The following is a 16,011-nucleotide window of genomic DNA, read 5'->3' on the forward strand; positions in this document are numbered from 1 at the left end:
TTGTATGTACCAGATGAATCGACATTAAGGAAAAAGAAAACTTACCTCTACTATACGAAAACATCTTAAAGAGAAGTACCGGTAATAAATTAAAGATCGTGGGAAGATTGTTTTCGTTTCTATCAACGAGACTACTGCTGCTAAATAGCAAATGTCATCCTGGCAGTCCTAGAAGTCGATGGTCCGAGTGAAAGAGAACACTGCTGCAGATCATGTACCACTTCAGTACTTACTGGCATTTCGTTAGAAAAACGTTGATTCTTGGCTTAATGAAACTAAACACGACCATGTTCTGTTTTTCCCATAGATGCTGTACCATGTACAATGAAAGCCTTTTTCTACTAGAAGGTAATACCAACTTATTGACCTGATTCGTGCTTTGCGTAGATTTGTCGAAAAAATAATGACAAGCTTTACTCAAATAATTTCATATCCAACACGAATGAGATCTTTGTAAAATTTTCAGCTCAAGCTCCAAATATTTGTCTGTCATCGGAAACCGCGATCACACAATGAATCACCTGGATTTATATTATACCCGTTAGTATTGTGTGATTGTTTTCATGCAGTGAAAGATACAATCTACTCATTTAAACTAGAGGAAACAGCCAGTACACAATACTCGGATTGTGATTTCAAGACAATTGAAACATATAAAAAGAAGATTAGACTGCTTGTAATATACAATTTCACAGAGCTAGGAAAAAGGAAAAATTATAACAAAACAGAACTGAACTGGAATGACTTGTCAATTGATACTAATGTAATAGTACTACAAAGCTAATAAAAATGAGCACTGGAGAAAGACTGTGGCTATAAAACATAAACCGAAATTTCAGGAGTGCTAACAACAGAAATTCTTAACACAGTTGATATTAGAGAAGAACTCACCCATATGAAATAACTTATTTTAAATTCTATTAATGTAGAGAAGAGCTTCTTCAAGTATAAAAGTATTCTGCAGATAATAATAGGCGATCTTTCAACTTTAAAAATCTTGTATAAATGTAGGCCAATAATAGTCTATTGTGAAGCTGAATAAAGCAGCAAGCTTTTTTTAATGACGCAACTTTCTTAAGTCTAGTTCAAAATAGATTTGTCATTCTTTTCCTGAGATTCCTACCTAAAGATCATCGACGTGAGATAATGAGCGACTTTTGAATCTCGCGTAGATTCGAATCTCGCTTGGGTTAATTACTTCGTTTCTCTGAGGTTTTCCCCAACTATAAGGTGCATTATAACAGTTATTTATCTGAAATTGAAATAGTTCTCGTCGCAAATTGCAACGAAATTTCGAAGAGATATGTTTTAATTTTATCACCATGATCATCAACCACAAGAATTAGGTCTCTTAGGCATGTTCAATTGCGTGAAGTTGTCACAGTTAAGCCTAAAATTGTTCAACTCATAGTTTCCTTGGTCTTCCAGTATGTCTTCATCTAACAGATCTACACTGCCCTGCTAAAGCGTAAGGTCATATCTGCAAAAATTGTGACTTTCAATTAAGAGGTGCTTGTGTTTGTTTAGCATACAGGGAGTTTTTGTAGATACGTTAAATTTAAGTCAAATTTCAGTTATAACTTTCATTTTTCTTTGGCAGGCCAGTATAATATATTATTGATTTTGGAATATGGTCGTCAATCAACGTGATCAGTCTGTTTGTTTCTGTATTCCGTTGTTTCATTTTTTAATTTAAAATTAATTTTAAACTTATCTTAGTTTACTTTGTGTCTAGAAGTATGTGGCCTGAAATATAAAAAAAAAACTCATTTTAATTCTTTAAATTTGTTTAGGTATAGAATTTAGGGTTGTAATTGTACAAATATTGGCGTGCTTAGTAATAATTTCAGTTTTGTTTCTTTTCTTTGTATCATACAATATATTTAAATAACCAAATTCGTCTTTCTTAGTATTGTTATCTTAATTTCTTATATAGAGCATAAGTTTTCCGTCAAGAACGATTTTCGCTGAAGCGTTTTAGATCCGTTCAAACCTGATACTATTCTTCTGATTGATATTTAAAATTATATTAATTGAATTATAAATATTTATAGTCTGTTTAATTTATCTTTTCTGGGGAATTTTATGAAGTTCCACAATTTCATTCTTTTATAACCTTATCAAAGCATTTATAATGCAATACTTTGTTATTGTGAAATTTTAATTACCGTATATATGCGAATAATCCACGCACATTTTATAAATGTACCGCTGAAAATCAGGATACGGGGTGATGTTAATGACCTCCGAGAGTAAACGTGCGGATGACATGCTTAGTCACCATTCGCTGCTTATCCTTTATGCAGAATATCTACCAAGTTCTCGCCTTCTCGTTTGTTCATGGCAAAGGAAAAACTAAATTTCATTGTATATGCTAAAGAAAACAGCAATTGGGTAGCAAGAAGAAATACTACATAGTTGAAATCTGTCCACAACTGGCGTAAAACTAAAGAGTGCCTTCAACAAAGGAATAGTGACTGCGAAGCTTTCATCTGACATAAACCAAAGTTTCAAAAGTCGAAACAGGCTGTGAGCTTATGTGAACGATAAGAGACATTAAGCTTTGCTACTGCTAGTGAAATGAGCATGTTAAAAGTTTTGTCAATAACCAAGGATCTAAAATTATTAGAGTTCGAGGCGAGCAAGGAGTGACTCTCAAGATTTTTTGAGCAGAAGAACCAGCCTGGTAGATTTCACTATTTCAAAACAAAAATAAATAACATATCGTTTTTCTCTTTTTAAAAAATGATGTACCCATAATTAATGTGCGCGAATTATTCTCATAGATACTGTATTTTGATATAATGTAGCCTAAATTTTAAGAATAATATATACTTACACAATTTAAGACCAAAATACTTAATGTTATTTCGAATAAAGATATCATACTGCACTTGGTATTAGAAAAGGTAAATTAAGGTCATAAGAGTACCGGTTTTTCTGAAATGTAAACACACAAAGATTTTTTCTGAAAAGATGTTACATCTCAGTAACTGCATGCTTGGGAATAAAAAAAAATCATTTTCGTGTTTCAATGATATTCCATTTCCCCAATACACACGAGTACAATTATCTATCAAAATGCGCAAGGAAAGTAAAGTATAAGTATCTGTAGATGCGCAGTTTTATAATTCAAAGATTGTACTTTATGTAAAAATATTCTTGTAGTGAATGCTATTTTGGACATTACTATCTTTCTCATTGTTAGGGAGAAAGAGCTTTAGAAAGCCGAGCCATGGTTTTAAAGAGGCGAAGTAGACTGTGAAGTGTTATTTTTTATTGATCTAGTAGCTAAATCTTCTGAAAAGATACTTTTTAATACTTCAATGTGGCCCAATACCACTTTATTAGACGGTATTAAGATCTAGCTTATATATAATCAAGCATATTATATTTACACGTAACTAATTATAAAAAAAACATATTCTTTAATACACATTCACATAACATTTCACTTTTAAACCTACGAAATTGTAATATAGGATGAAGTGGAGTAAGAATACATGTGGCGCAAGAGTGTATTTATTTTGTTCATTTTTTCTTTTGCTTAAACGAAAAGTTTTTCCATCTGTTGGAATTAACTACCAAACTATCTGGCTCGTACAAGACACCTATTGTAATGACAAATGAAATGTTAAGTACTTAATAATATTATGTAGGTGTTAATTTGTTACAGAATGTTTGATTCCCTGTATAAGAAGTTAACGATCAAGTATTTGGAGCTTAATTATGTAAATAGGCTTTTAAAAATATAACAGTGTTTTATTCACTAAAGTCAGCTTAAAATACATTTTTATACTACCATATCAAAAAGTCATTATTGCAAACCTGACTTAGTAACAGTTTTGCAGCACGCTGAAACAAAAAGTGTGTTTCAAAGTCATTTTGCAGCATTATTTTATAACTGTAAAATCATTTTGTACATCATTTTAATTTACCGGTAATTAATTTACATTCTGTCCAGGGTTTTGGTGATATTGTGTAGATGCAGAATTCTTCTGAACTGTTTTCTACATCAATTTCAATATTTAACAAACGAAAATCTGATACGCGACAAATTACAGTTCTCATTAACATCAAAAATATTTTCCGTAGTTCATAGAAACGTAGTAACAATGTTGATGAAACTGACGTTATTGAAATTTTGTAGTACCACCTACAGTACTTGCTATGGTAGTATAAAATTGTTTATAATAAACGTCTGAAAGTTTCATTGTAATCCCCGTGCGATATGCAATGGATGTTTTTCATCTCTACAATATACCATTAATTTTGTGATGTGTAATGATTGTCTTTCAAAATCATAGTAGAATTAACGTTTATTTGGACTTCTGACAGCTCGCTAGCCGAGTGGCTTACGGTCTTTTAACCACGTGACTTACGGGTTGCCATGACAATCAAGGTTAACCTTGGAAGTAGCCAATCATCGTTTGACGCCCTCTGCTCTCTTCGCGCAAGCTTGTGGGCATTGCTGCCACATTATCGAACATATCGCACGTGACTGATTGAACGGCTCCTAGCAGCAGCAGCAAGTTTGCAACGTTGCCATGACAGCAGACTCGTAAACCACGCGGCCAACGAGCTGTCACAAGTCGAAAGAAACGTCAATTCTAGTATACATTATACTATTAATTGTGTTATGTCGATGTGAGCATATTTAAATACGAACTGTTCATTTGCCACAGTCTTTTCTCAAGTGGTGCAAATACCACCCACAAAGAATGGAGAAAATTCACACCACGGTTTACATTTAACAAAATAATACTGCAAGATTAATTTTTCAGATTTTTTTCATCATGGGCAGAGTGTAAGAGTATAAAAAAAAATAAAACTGGGAGTATATTTATTCAAAGAAAATGCTGCATAGATATTGTCATGCATTACAAGGGACACTTTCAAAATGTTTTGGAAAGGAATTGCGAACTACTTGAGTGACATTTGTTTCCAATAGAAAACTTGATAGTCTTAGCCATTTTGGTACAACAGTGACAAATGATGGGGTACAATTTAAGATATAGAAAACTGTCTAAAGAAAGTAATATCTGTCTTTGCAACGGTCTACCCACTTTAGAATGCTCCACACACAGATAAAAAAGCATATTCAATACAAATGTAACTTCAATAGTTTCATATACATAATTCTCAATAAAATTCAAGCATATATTAATCGTTGATTGGTAAAGATATGCAAAATTCGCTGGCAAGATTTCATTACTAAAACCAGTCAAAACAAACACTGCTGTGAGATAAATAAATTTAAAAAAGAAAAAGAAAATGGATGTGGATATGGATATGACACACTTAAAAAACTGTAGCAGTTTAGAGAGTATGACAGTGGGTTGGAACGCCCAGGACAGTATAAACAGAGGACGTTCATGAAATATTTGGAGGCGCTTAGTTGAGAAAGAAGTCAAGCGAGCTGTTTTTGGAAGACAGTTAAATAATTACAATAGTGTGTGCTGAAGACAGTTTCTTCAGACCATATAATTCTTGTAAGGAGATGTAGTTAAAAGTTGGGCATGTATACACTTACTCCAAATTCAGAACCCTCATTCGGGAAGTATCATAATGATACCAAATTCACTGTAATTTAATTTCAAATAAGGAATGCCGCAAAACATTCCTAATAAAATTTACTTAAGAAACCACAACTGTTTCCGAAATATACATAAAAATACTATTAATACATTAATCGCAAAAATATTAAGATTGGACTAATAACATTTTGTGTCGTTCTTATCCCCGCGCTCCTTATTTACAGAAACATAACTTTTAAAATTATTTTAATTTCACAATCTTGAGAAAACTGTGAAGTTGGACCAAACTAAAGAAAACAATTTTTGCATAGTACTTATTTTTGTGTGCTGTATGTAAGATTTATGTGTTAAATATAGAATATAGAGCATGTAATATCTTTACTCAACTTCGATATCATATTCAATTAATGTGTAAGGAATTCGATTTCTTAAACTGAGAATGTGAAAGTTGGGAAACGTCCAAGAAAATGCATGATTTTTGCCTTAATTGTTCTGAATATTATATTCTCTAGCTAATTAGTGACACATAATCATAAGTGGAATAGAAGTACTCGTATTGGTATCATGTAATATTGCGATTGACTCTTACAACTTTAACGGTGTTTGTGACAATTGTTTCTTTAGTAAATCGTATCAAATAATTTTTATGCCATCCTAGCATTATAAACAGGTTGTTACTACATCCAATATCGTGCGTAATCGGCTTATTATGGCACGCGTGCCAATAATAGCAATGACGTATTCGCTACGACGTAATACCGGAACGCTTGTGTGGGGATGCATGCAATTCGTCTGGCTATCTTGCTTACAGCTTCTACGCGCCATGTAACAAGAAATGAAATGCAGGACAGAAGATAACGTATCATTTATTTCCAATCTTTAACAATTTTGTATCACTTTTGTAATATCACATAAAACAGTTCAGAGAAACTATATTAACAAGATAAAGGATAATTTGTAACATAAAATTTGACACCTAACCTATAACTAGAGTTTGTAATACCTGCAAGGTCATCCATTTCTCTTTATTCAATGCCAATGCCAGGCGTAACTAATCGATATGAATATATGAAGACTTTGTATGACTTGAGGCTTTCCCGGCGTTTGATATAGAATAACTCTTCTCGAGTTCTCAGCCAGGTGAGTTGGAGATTAGATTCCAAGCTTTCGATGGCTAGCTCTGCCATCTTCTTCTCCCATCATCCCTGAAGAAGATGGCAGAGCTAGCCGTCGAAAGCTTGGAATCTAATCTCCAACTCACCTGGCTGAGAACCCGAGAAGAGTTATTCTATAGATGAAGACATTGTCAGCTATGGATTATTTCATAATTTTATTTTCTACAATTTATAATGCTAAGATGCCATAAAGTTTTGTATGCTACTCGTGGATAATCTTATTACGACACTCGTGAAAATTCGACATTCGACATTCACTTATGCTATAATCATCAAGATTATCCACTTGTTGCATAAATAACTATTACATATGTCACGTACTTGTGTAATGTATTTTATAGCAATTTAATGCCATCACAGATTTTATATGGGTGGGCTAATGTTACTTCATTGAACTATTAATAACTGCAATAATATTTTGAACAACGTTGTTTGTTATGGTTAACTAAGAGCCTTACTCTTCGAGCATAATCCTGCCTTATTCAATCTTAAGTTGTATGATTAACATTTTAAAATGTAAAATGAAATACAATATTTTTAATAATGAAATAGTGAAATGTTTCATTAACCTTTCCTTTCATATGTTCCTTGTCTCTGTGCAAGATGTCATTTAAGACAGTGAATTCAAAACATCCAAGTGCTGTTGAATGTAACATGATTGAGAAATTATTTTCCTTCCGTAGTAACTGAAATGGTAAAACTTCTAACCACAAATCTAGGTTCTAGTACCGACAGAGGTGGACATTTGTGGAAGTTGCCAACAAAACCGGTCATTTCCACCGAAAACAAAAAATGAGTTTTTTACGGTTTCGGTATGTTTAGAGAGGCATCTTTCTAAATATTTACTGTTTTTATTCTAACTCAGTCATTTCCATGAGAAACAGTATGGTAAAAATCAATATTTTCAATCAAAACCGGATAATTCCATATTATACTAATGCCAATATTTTCATTGCCTTTCTTGTATACAAAAAACGGACATTTCCAACATTTTATGTGTGTTGCAATTACCAATCCATTCAAAACTGGTCATTTCCACTTCTATGTGATAATATCTTATTGCTAATTAAAATTATTGTAAAGTGTTATAATATATTCATTTTTCCATGATACAGTAGAATGAAAGTGAAGGATATCTAGGGAGATGTGTATGTTTTACTATTATAATGTCAAATAGCTTTTTTCGAACAAAATCAAAAGTGAACGTTTCCTTCATGTTTACAAACAAAACCAGACATTTCTCAAATATTTTCGTTTTTAAAATACACAGAAAATAACCAAAGTCATTATTATCATTACAACAACGGACGTAACATGCACGACACAGAAAATTGTCGTTCACTTTGGGGTAAAATGAAGGCTCAATACAGAGTTTTTTACTTCCCTGAAAAGACTATTTTGAAAAGACTGGTTTTGTTTGCAATCTCCAAATTTGTAAGTTATGTATTTATATTATATACCAAATTTTCTCACACTAGATACTAATACATGTTTTTAGTCTTAACACTGGATCATCATCATCATCGTAATCATCAGCGTCAGCCAAACATGAATTAAGCCCAAATAGACTTACCGTTCTCATGAAGTATTAAACTGCTCAATCCAACGTTTTTCAGCCGGTTTTTTTCTTGATAAGAAATTTTAAGAAATTTTCATTATTAAAATTTCCCCTGGATTCGTTACTGGCGATTCGCACCGTTAGTCATATTGACAAGGCTGCCATCTTTAGGCTGAATAACTTAGCGTCCTACTGTTTTTTCCCCATAGGAAGGTTGCCTTCTCCGCTCATTTGACCGTTGAGGACTTTACTTCGGGCATGAGCTCCAGTTTCTACCTCTGAAGATAGCCTGCCTCTTTCGCTCAATTCGCTATTTGATGTTGTCTTGACCGTTGAGGACTTCGCACGTCTCCCTGTGCACGGGGCCCTTCGTTCAGTACTACACAGTCGGGCCACTGTGATCTGGGGCTGGTGAGGGGAGAGATGCCAACCTCTTGGGTGAGACTACCTCGGAAAGGTTCTCATCTATTACCCACTACTAAAAGGACTATAATGGAGTTGGTTTCGAAATCTGTTAGTCGATTCCAAACCTTTTTCAGGGACCACTCGAGTTGGTTCCCCATAATGTTGAAGGGTCAATACAGGAGTTGGTTCCCAAGTAAACAACATTTTTCTTTATATTTTTCACAGACGGAAGACAGTCTACTACTACTGCATCCCTCTGCAGTCTATTTTAGAAGTCACAGTTTAAGAACCTACTGAAACTACATTTATGGAAGCACCTTCTTTCTGTAGGGATATAAAAAATTACTATCGCTGTTTTCGGTATAGATTTAAGTTTCATATTGTGGTCAAGTTCTTGCTTCGCGATAGTGGAAACTTAAGCAAGAACGTTGTATTTAAATGTATTTAACGCGTTGGAATTGTTCACGTATAGTGTATGTTTTGTTGGAAAGTAGTTTACGGACGAAAAGGTTTTGAAGAAACAAGTTTTAACTTAAATCTAGAACTTCAAGGACTCATTTATGTATTCTAAGACTCATTCATTTACAGTTTTCTGTCCAAGGACAGCATTCTTCAATCTTTCCCATTTCCTGACTTCCTCTTTGTCTCCGCATATGATCCATTTATCTTAATATTGTCTATTATCTGATATCTTCTGCCCCGAACTCTTGTCCTGTTCACCATTCCTTCCAGTGTATTCTTCAGTATGCAGTTTCTTCTTAGCCAATGACCCAACCAATTCCTTTTTCTCTTCCTGGTCAGTTTCAGAATCATTATTTCCTCAACCAGTCTTTCCAAATTTTAAGACTAGACAAATGAATAACAAGTTTATTAACACTGTTGCCTGACGGATTCTGTGTGATATTTGCCGCGGACAAAGCGATTGTAAATCAGATTCTGTCTTTTCACTTTTATCGTAGTATTGCTCAATTAACTCTATAACATCATTTATGGTTAGCACACGAAGAAAAGTTAAATAATGAATTTTAAATTGCAAACCATTACCGAAACATGAGGCCTAGTTTTCTTCAGAGATAAGCCGAAACTCACACTCCGATATAAATCAGTGAAAGGGTTACATAAGCAATAATTTCAATAAAAGTCTCAATTTCAAAAAATAATTTGAAGTCTGATGTTTAAAATATGATTCCACTGTATTCAAGAGGAATTATACTTATTTTCGCCATTCTTGGATACCCCTAAGTACTTCGATAATGTAGTTACAAGAACATAAAATGTTTTACTTATCTTCCTCCCATAATGATCCTCAGCGGTTGAAAAATCCCAACGGCAACTGCCCGTTAACCCGCTTAATGTGGAGTGACCCCGACCAAGAGGAGTACTACTCCTCTTGACCCCGACGCAGTGACAGCATTCTTTTTGTAATCAAGTTTCGCTATAAGCCCACTGTAATCTCTGATAGTCGCTAAAATCCTTCAGGAGATTGAAGCGTGAAAAATACATAGTGAAATGGTGCTTACTACAAATTTAATTCAAAGAGAATCAACTTTAGAATGAAACTTCGTAATATCATAGAAATGTTTGTAGTTTTACTTTGCGCCTAAGCCTACGGTTGTTTCCTACTTCTCAGCTTGAATGACGTTAATAATGGCGTATTTATTTTAATGTTGTTCTATTTAAAATTCGTTGACGTTAGCAATGAAATTAAACAGTTTAGACAAAAATTACAACATGATTAAGCACAACTATAAGAACAATTGAGGAGTTATATGTACAGGAACATTCTTTTATTTTTACTTCAATTTTTATTGTACAGTTGTCAAAAGAAAAAGTGGCCGCTCTCTTGAAGCAAAGTTCCCTTCGGGTATCTTCGCTACAATTCGGAGACAGGCGATGTTAAACGTTGTTGAACCACGTTGCCTAATGTCTACAGTTGTAATTAAAGTATTTTGTGTGTTGCTTGATAGTGTAATGGTAGCGTTCCTGCCTCTTATTCATCAGGTCCTGCGTTCGAATACAACCTTGTACTTTTTATGTTCTTTTTAAGAGAGAGAGACAAAATATACATAATTGCTCCTTTCTCTTTTACGATTATTTTAGTAATTAATATCAAGTTCATTAATGTATTATGCCATGACTGTATCATTATGACATTGTGGCTGCAAATGGAAAGAAAAAATATTTTATTCTCAACAAAAATATCTTTCGTGGCATAAACAAAACAAACTTACTAGCGTCTTCCTTAGAACATTCAAACAATTAAGCGTTCAAAAAACAAAACAAAAAGTGACGATTCAATATTTAGTCTATTTCCCCCTTATCTCGATCACATCTTGCAGTCGAACTAGTCTTTGCAAATAGCGACTGTTCTTAGACACGACATTCCAGGCATTCTGAACATACATACTCGTACATAAGTGTTCTGCCCATGGGCAGGTCTTTCATTGCAATACCCGGCATTCTCCAATCTTTTCTATTTTCTGCCTTCCTCTTAGTCTCCGCATATGATCCACATATCCTAATGTCGTCTATTATTATTCTCAACCAGAGACCCAACCAATTCCTTTTTCTCTTTCTAATCAGTTTCAGCATCATTCTTTCTACACCCACTTTTTCCAATACAACTTCATGTCTTATTCTGTCTGTCCACTTTACACGCTCCGTTCTTCTCCACATCCACATTTCAAATGCTACTATTCGTCTCTCTTCATTTCGTCGTAATGTCCATGTTTCTTCCCCATACAATTCCACACTCCACACGAAGCACTTCACTAGTCTCTTCCTTAGTTCTTTCTCCAGAGGTCCGCAGAAGATGCTCCCTGTTCTATTAAAAGCTTCCTTTGCTCATGTTTGCAGATTTTCTTGGGAAGGATAAATGCGGTAACTTCCCGCCGCTTTCCGCACACCACTGTCTCTTTCGCATCTTATTAGATCCCAGGGGGCCCAAGCGTGGAGATGAGGAGAGTGGATTTGACTAATTGGGCCCTACGGACTTCACTGAAATTCACCGCAAGGGTTAAATATTAGTTCTATCAGGATGTATGACCCGATTAGAGACCGGGAAATCCCTATTAACCTTTGCCCCCCGCATCCTGGACTAGCTTCTACAAATCATCCGAAAATCTTGGCGGGGGATTGGGCCAATTTTTCCGCAAATGTTTCCACACTTGTGCCTTCGTAGCTCAGCGGAAGAACGTCGGAATTTAGATGTCAACGTCTCAGCTTCAATTCCTCGTCACTCCTTTTCATTTTATTGTGGTTCAAGATAGTATAATGTGATAATATAAAAAGAAAAACAAACACCAGTATTATGCAACTGTACTGTTCCAAACCTAATATTAAATTTATGTTATTTATATAGCTAAATAACGATAACTTAATATAAATTATAACTTGAATATCATTTATGTCGCTAAAGAACGATAACAATATAAATAACTTGAATATTATTTATAAGCTTACAGTATCACTAAAGAACGATACCAGAATGTAAATGATAAATATTGGTTTGTTTAATTACTATAAGATATTATATAATATGTATTCAATTTTTTAAATAAAATTTCCTATTTTACAAAGAAAAATGGTTATTTGTATTATAATAATTACTTACATAAAATACAGATTATTTATATCGCGATAGAACAATAACAGAATATAAATAACTTGAATATTATTTATAACGCTAAAGAACGAAAACAGAATATAAATGATAACTTGAATATTATTTATATCGCTAAAGAAGATAACAGAATATAAAAAACGTGAATATTATTCGTATCGTTAAAGTACGATAACAGAATACAAGTGATGGCTTGAATATTATTTATATCTCTAAAGAACGATAACAGAATACAAACAATTATAACTTGAATATTATTTATATCGCTAAAAGAACGATAACAACATATAAATAACTTGATATCGATAAAGAACGATAACAGAATATAAATGATCATTTGAATATTATTTATATCGCTAAAGAACGATTTAAAAATAAAATGAAAACTTGAAGAAGGTCTGCACCCACAACCTTCGAATCATTAAGCAAGCACTCTAGCGCTGGTCTATGAAACGCAGATATGGAATACTTCCATAGTTCCGGAACTGCTTCTACACGCACATGCATCGTGTAACATCGCCGTGACCCGAAGTGGACTTAGAAAATATTCGCTGTTCACGAGTGCGGCCACTTTTTTTTTTTTTTGACAAATGTACCTGAGTTTTTTAATATACTTCACTCTCACCCCTCCTACTAGTAAATTTCTAACATCCTCCGCACAGAACCAAGGCCGCATTTCAGTCAAAGTCGCCTTACGGTCACAGTAAACAGTACTGAGTTAGTGAGTATAGTACGTTATAGAAATATGTTCGCGTTTTCCAGTGACGAAGGAGCTTTCAGTATTGAATCATACAGGCACTGTCGTCCGTTTGCCTACGTCGCATCCCAGTTTCCTCCACCCGCTTCTGCTCGCCCCTCTGTAAAGTCTAGTGACTGGGTTGTCTTAGCTCTTTTCGGAAAACCTTAATTTCTGTTAGGAACTGGACGAATATGTAATATTATACAACTGTTTAAAATAACTTAAATAAAAGGACCTCGTTATGTAATTAACTGTCACGTGATTTCCCTCCCCCTTTTTACGACCCTGCGACATAACCACTTGGACGGACAGTAGATAGCATGTCTGAGTAATTTTATCTTTTCGGATTGAGTAGAAGTGAAGATTGAATTTACGATCCGTAAGGTACTCTTTTATAGAGTAGATACAGAATTATTTCAACATGAGTTAGGTACTAGTACGAAGAACGTAACTGGTAATTAGAATTATGTACAATAGTCTATAGAGCGATAATATGCACAAAAGAACTGAAGCCTGTATCGAAATGAATGGCCACCATTTTCAAAAATGTGTTTAAATATCCTTATTATGATTATTTTTCAATTTAACTTCATTCTCTATATTGTACGCTAATGTGCTGTAGACAGTATAATATACACTGCATAATGAATACGTTCGAATGGATAGCTCAGTTCGTGAGTAAAAACACTTATTGTTAATACTGTACTGTATTTTGATTAAACAAAAACCTAATGAAAATTATTAAGCTCAAAATTGCGATATTTCCTAGTTTACCTAAATGGATGAACTACTTTTCTTCCCTCCTATACCTAGTAAAGTGATTTGTTTGTATTTTACGCCAGTATCAACGAACTCCAATCGTGGAAGGGCGTAGCAAACGGTGTTTCCGGTTCTCAACCGTTAGTCCAAAGATATAGCCAGGTTAATATTAGAAATGTTAGTAAAACTAAAATGATGTCTCTGTACAAGGGTCGTATACCTTGTTAGGAGGAAATGACATTTGAAATTTTGATTTTGATTTAGTGCTTGTACTAAGTACTTAAAAAGCTGTTTTAATGAATGCAGTAATGAACATAATTTATTACTGAGGACATTTCTTTGAAATAGATATTGTAATAGGCCTATTTGAAATAGTAACTTGCATTTTAAAATATACCAGTATACGTCCTTGGTACATATAATATTAGTGGCTTGTGCAGCAAATGCTGCTGCAAACTAAGTTCGTTAGACGTTGAAATAAAAATTTTTCAGATTTATTTTCAATGAAGAATACTTATCTTTTTGATAGTTATTTGCTTCCATAATAATGAAACATACTCCCTCTGAATGAATTTTTTTAGGCCAAATACTTTTTCTTGAACCTATCCAACTTCAGTTTTTGAGTTTCAATGCGAAAACGCAAGTATCAATGTCAGGACGATAGCAGTAGCAATTTCAGGTCATTGTGGATTGTAGGCAAAAGTTAAAAAAATGTCAGGTTTGCTAAGCTTTCGAACAATAGCATTTCGTATAGCTGCTGCATGTAGAACTTGAAATGTAGAGCGTAAAATCATTTTATCCTACTAAGAGATCTTGCTGAAATGATCTGGAGACAACATTTTCTAGGCCTCTTATTTTATCAGTAAGTAATGCCTTTTTATCTTTCCTTCGGAACTGTAATTTTTGCGCTCTCTCGAGCCAATACTGAAGACAATGACACATATCAATATCTACACTACACCGCCATTAAGTGTATGAAAAAGATCCAACCCCACTGGTTTAATAAATTTGATTTTTAATAACAATATTATTATCTTACTTAAGTTTTGTAGTTGTATATAGCAGTCACTCAGTAAATTATAGAAATGAAGATCTAAATTAAGATATTCTCTACATTTACTTACATAACCTCAAAAGTTTCACTTTCATGTCATCAATATAGCATCAATATTATGTAAAATTAATGAAGAATAGACGCATCATGATATTAACTATAATAATATTTAATTTCTAATGGTAATAATGTCATCAAACCACCTCAAGTTTCGTAGATTTGAATATCCAATACACAGCAGTACTCAGAAAATTATACACTGCAGAATCAGTTTTTAATAACAAATTGAATTGAGCTCTAAATATGTCGGCAATCCTGCAGGTCATGGCCTTCGTATAATAGCCTATTGTTTATTGTAGTGTGTGTTTTGTTCTGAAATTCAATCAAGTCGGCCGTGATTGAATAAAATTAGTTCTCAAAACTGACAACAGATGGATTTTGGAAAATAGGAAAATTATGTAGGAAAATTGACATTTCACTGAAAACTACTACTTTTCCGAAAAACTTTATATGCCAGGCATGAAAATGAGGGGTCACTCATTAAAATCCGTTCAGCCGTTTTCTCGTAATTTCTATTACCAGTTCAAATTATATATATAGATTAATGACAGGAATTTAATATACCAAAACTAAATTCAAATAGCTGTTTAAGTCACTTATAATAATCATACAAAGTAAACATAATTCAAAATAAATGAATAATTTATATTTTCCAATAGACTGATTTGGAGTCTATAATAATTTTGATGACAGTTTAACAAATGATACACACACTTTTCTTGCTTGCCATTTTTCATCTCGGCAGTCTTCATCATTTGGGTCACTTCGCTGTCTTCCTCCCCCTGCCATATTTTGTTGGTTTTCTTTGGTGAGCATTTCTTCAAACCAAGCCACTTCCACTTCAATTAGATATTTTAAGAGATTCCGAATATCACTTTCCTTGGCAGTATTAAGTTGTACAATGGAAATTGATGGTAAACTTATATCTAATGGAATGTTTGAACATCTTTTTGTGAAGGACAATGAATGGTTCATAGGACCCAGAATATGGGGAACGTAGGCCTACTGCAACCCCGTCATGTGGAGAAAATGTAATTCTTTGATAAGACTGAATTTTGAAAATGTTCACTGTTAAGATGAATGTCACTTGTTTTGTGTGTAG

This window comes from Periplaneta americana, chromosome 9 (genome assembly GCF_040183065.1).
Source record: "Periplaneta americana isolate PAMFEO1 chromosome 9, P.americana_PAMFEO1_priV1, whole genome shotgun sequence".
Classification (NCBI taxonomy): domain Eukaryota; kingdom Metazoa; phylum Arthropoda; class Insecta; order Blattodea; family Blattidae; genus Periplaneta; species Periplaneta americana.